The sequence below is a fragment of the Ictalurus punctatus genome, unplaced genomic scaffold (genome assembly GCF_001660625.3).
Source record: "Ictalurus punctatus breed USDA103 unplaced genomic scaffold, Coco_2.0 Super-Scaffold_100, whole genome shotgun sequence".
NCBI classification, from domain to species: domain Eukaryota; kingdom Metazoa; phylum Chordata; class Actinopteri; order Siluriformes; family Ictaluridae; genus Ictalurus; species Ictalurus punctatus.
Genome location: NW_026521086.1, coordinates 2,754,795 through 2,759,748, shown reverse-complemented (window position 1 = coordinate 2,759,748; position 4,954 = coordinate 2,754,795). Strand labels below are relative to the sequence as shown.

Sequence of the window (4,954 nt, the reverse complement as noted above, 5' to 3'; positions counted from 1 at the left end):
AACTTTCAAGCACCACCGTAAGTGGGATGTAAGGTCATGGCAGAAGAGCTCTTCCGCAAACACTACCGATGGGACCGTGGAGCATGGGGTCTTAAGCCTAGACGAATCGCGTCCAAAAGACCAGGCCTTAGCTCTGTCTTCAGCTGGAAATGGTTAGATGTCTCCGCCAGAGCCGGTTAAGCGAAAGGCACTTGAGTCTCACAACAGCCCATTTGTCGCGCCCATGCCAGATTTCTTGTTGTCCGGCGGAATGACCCGGTCACCTTCTTACCACGAACGGGTTTACCACCACGCCAGCCTGCGGGTAGCGTGGCCGAGTGGTCCAAGGCGCTGGATCTAGGCTCCAGTCTCTTCGGGGGCGTGGGTTCAAATCTCGCCACGGTCGTTAGCTTATGGTGGGTGATGTCTCGTCTCCAAAGGCTTTGCGCAGGTTTTTCTCCCACGCTTTCATGCTATACACCACGTAGCATGCTGCCTCACGAACGTCGCAATTCATGCCCCCCTTTTCCACAGTCGTTGTGTATATCCAGGTAAGGATAAAAGTTACATTTCCATCCATCCATCTTCTATACCGCGTAATCCTACTCAGGGTCACGGGTAAAAGTTACATTTTCCAAAGAAATTTAACTCGCTGGGACGGGCAGTCCATAGGTAGTCGGTACCTAGCCGCCCAAGGATTGGATTGCATTGCGACGGCTCGACTATGGAGTTGTCCCGTTCTGTGAGACCTTTGGGCCGTCTCGCCGCATCGTCACCCTTCAGTTTATATGACGGCACAGCTCATACCCCAAGACTTGAATCAAATCTATTTGAGAAGCAGTCATCTAGTCGGCGAACACGAAACCCTCATTTGCATAGTTTTCGTTAAACGGGGCGGGCCTCGGACGAGGTGGCCGAGAGGTTAAGGCGATGGACTGCTAATCCGTTGTGCTCTGCACGCGTGGGTTCGAATCCCATCCTCATCGCAAGCTTCTCACTTTGCCTCCTCTTTCCAGCAATGTCTGGCTTTGTTGCAGTCTGTCTCACACCTACAAGGCCTACAACCGGGAAGCTTTGTACAGGTCCCTGAGCTGGCACTAGAGAGGGTGGAGAAATGTGAAGAGCTAGCACTGTGGCTACGTGTTTCGCGACCGTGAGCTGTGTTTCAATGCTTTTTGGCCACAGCTGCTGTAAGGCTCTTGCGTCTCTGGAGGTCCGTCAACGCAGAACGCATTCCGCAGTCCAGACGACAGGGGCAAAGAACCTGCACCGAAACCTCTTTTTTGCTCCGCACACCGGGATGTAATTTCATACGCGTGAGCTATGTCAGCAAGAGGTTAAGGTGATGAGCTGCCTATCCGCTGTGCACAGCCCATGTGGGTTTGGACCCTATTTTTCTTGTAAAGACCTTGCTTAAGCGCATTCTGTAAAGGAAGCGTGCATGGTGCAGACACTGTTGGCGTCTGCATGAGCAGTTAGTCTGAAGGGGAAATTAGGGTCAGGTGTTTTCAATCAACGGGATGACAATCAGGTGTGAGTGAGCACCCTGTCTTATTTGAAGAAGTGCATGGACTCCACAGTCAGACTGATTGTGTAGAAATGAAGGAAAATCAATCAATAAATCAATCAGTCAATCAGTCAGTCAGTCAGTCAGATGTTTGCTTATACTATTTAAATAGGCCCCATTTGGTGGCATCTGTTGCTTACAGCCATACCACTCTGACAAAGCCTGATCTCAGAAGCAAAGCAAAGTTGGGCCTGGTTAGTTCTTGGTTGGGAGACTGAATGGGACTACTAGGTGCTGTAAGCTTTTCATTTAGATAAGTGTTTTAAGCACTTTACTTTCTCCTGACATTGAAGAATATTCATTACTACACCAAAGCAGCCTCCAATTCCTACAGTTTTCTCCCATACATGATAGATGAACTCTAGTGCTACCTAGAACAACCTCCTGGAACTGATCAACTTTATTAAAATCCGGTGGAATTGGGCCATTTTCATGTTGTTTTTCAAGACAATTTTCATATCCAAATGTTCAGCAATTACCATGAAACAGTCCATTTCTGAAAGTCTCCGTATAACCTGTTATAGGAGATGGTGTGGAGTTCTCAAAAAAAAATTTTTATTTATCCCAGGAAGTTTTCAAACAGAAACCCAGACAAGAAGTCAAGGCTTCCATGTTTTTTGACATCCTCAGAAAGATGGGTTAGCCCATGTACATTGTAGATAACAAATTCAGGACCATACAACTCACTAAAATGCTTTACAAATGACACTAGCAAACTGTGAGCAAAGTCATTAAGAATTATACAAAGAGTGGATTGGAGAGTATAAAGATAGCAACAGATAATTAAAATTGCTGTACATTGGTTATGACAACACATCAAGAAGAACCACTGGACTTGTGTATAACAGAAACTGTCGCAATTTTGTTGCTTTCCACCTCAGTCTTTCTGAGAATTGCCTGGGTTTCCTAGCAAAGTCCTCAGGAATATAACGTCTCAAGCTAACAAGTGTGTCTGAGATTATAACACTTTGGCGAGCAGACAAATGACAACATAAAGGCCCTGAAGCAAGCCATAAGTCCAGCAGTTTTCACATAACACCAAGACATACAAGGTGCATGTAATCATGTGGAAAGCATGATACCATGCCGATTCCTGCAGCTTTTAAAAGAGATGTTTCAGTATGATGGTCTTCATCAGACATGTTGATAAAAGACTCATCAGTCCTACACGGGCTGTTGATCTCAGGAAAGGTCATTCTATGGTTGATGTACACACCAGATTGGATGCACTTGTCACAACCTCAGCGACTGGTAAAACACCTTGAGTCTCGCTACACTTTACCGAGTCGGCGTTATTTCACATTCGTCTGCTTACCGGAGTTATACAACCGTATGACAGATCATATTCACGAGCTTCTTCATAACCACTCCGCGATGAACTTCACCACAGATGTTTGGTCTTCAGCTGTAAGCCTGACGAGTACGCTTAATCTCACTGCTCAGTGGCTCCACTGTGACTTTAAACTTAAAGTCTTGCTTCATACACAAGAACTTCCCGGTTCTCACACTTCATAAGAAACACCTGCATCGCGTTGTAAATCGCGCTGCTCGCAGGTGAACTCTCGCGATACTCCTGGGCAGAACGGGAACTCACATTCCTGCTTCTTAAAGGGCCAGCGGAACATTTTATCCCTAGATGAGAAGGACATCTGTGCACACTGCATGGACAGTACACTTAATTAAGGGCTTTAATAACCAGTTTCACAATTGGAAGGTTGTCTTCTTTTTCACCTGGTTATTTATATATAAAAATATAAAGTATTTAGCATGTTTGTATTTAGGTACTTCTGTTTCTAAATAAATAAGCATTATGTCATCAAATCACAGGTCTGTTTTGATTTAATGGTCAGAAGCTGTACTATTTGACGAATAACCTAAAATCACAAACATGATACTTGTAAATAAAATCATTTCATATATGCAATTTATTAGATCCTTAAAGTAAAAAGACAGCTAAATAGTGAAAAACATAATTGTTGGATTTATATGAATGCATGACAATAACTTGCTAATAGTCCATCAACTTAATTGGCATGTGCTCCAGTCAGTGTTGTTCATGGGGAATTTATTCTACAACTTCTACAGTTGTAGTGAACTTCTACAGTGAAAAAAACCCAATCCTTTAAAAAACAGTTAATGAAGCTGAGGCTCGAAGGCAGGTCGCTGTCATAGAAAGTCTGCTGTTACCGCTGCAAGTACCAGAAGTCACTGACTGCAAAACTGTGTTTACAAGAAGAGTCACTGCAGTCATCAAAGTCGATGGGATAGAGATCTGCTGGGCTAGTGGTGTGGATGAAAGGGCTCTTGCTTCATTTTGTGCTTATTTTGTCTTCAATTCAACATATCCATCTCATTTGAAGAACACTCTGATTTTTCTTCAGCAATATGTTTTGAAACTTACTGTGGATGGTGACAAGCCTCTACCTACTCCAGTTACCAGAGTAATCAACCTCTTACAGTAATATCTGCCAAAAATGCCTCGTCTATTCTGTTGTCCTAAATGCTCTGGGAGAACGATTGTCAAATTAATCCAGCACATTGGTCTCATTCATGCACGAGGCAAATTTTTCAATAACTTGTGGTCTTAATGACTGTCAGAGGACCTTTTCAAAGTATGAGTCCTTTAGATGTCATATTTACCAAAAGCATAAAGACACTGTATTACAACGGACTATGGCTGATGATCCTCAGCATTTGCGATGGTGCAATGACGATGGTGCTTTTGAAGTTTGCAATCCCCTCGGGTCTAAACGTAACAAGCAAAAACTGTGTGCAATCTACTATACAATTGGAAATATGGGTACAAAGTATTACTCTCAGTTAAAACATTCATTTAGCTTTACTTCCTTTTGTTATCATTATTATTCATACTGTGTGAAATGTCAGAATGAGTGGACTGTCCTCTCACCAGGTGAGGAGGTTGATTACCAGGCACTAGATATATACAATGTTGTTGACAAATTACTTATTAGCACTAGATATTATTGCTGAAGACAAAACAGCCCCACTTTATACTGATTTTACTCCTCACCCTTTAATCTATCTTTCTTCTTCTTCTCCTTATTGTTATTATTATTACTAGTGTAGTAGCCTAGTAGTATTCATCTTAGCATAGGATTAGGAAGTGATTTCTAAAAACTGTCACTCACACCTTCATGCTAACGCTGTACATGATGTCAATGGTTCACTACTCCTCTTTCTCTCTCTCTCTCTCTCTCCATAGATACTTACAGGGACCCTCGACTTTAAGTCTTTTTATTGCAAAAGCAACTGCTAAAATAATTTTGTGCAGATGGAAAAAAAAACGTATTAGGTTAAGCAAATGTTCTGAGTTCTTTTTCCTAGCAGTTTTTGTCATGTATATGTATTTCATCAGCGCTGCTATGAGTTTCTTTCCCCCCGGTAACA

The 4,954-nt window shown here is 42.8% G+C and overlaps 1 non-coding gene across 1 annotated transcript; it reads left to right on the top strand.

Moving 5' to 3' along the window:
* The first annotated feature begins 883 nt into the window (after positions 1–883).
* Positions 884–965, top strand: trnas-gcu (transfer RNA serine (anticodon GCU)). The gene has a single exon. It is a non-coding gene; the product is annotated as a tRNA-Ser (tRNA).
* The last annotated feature ends 3,989 nt before the right edge of the window (positions 966–4,954 follow it).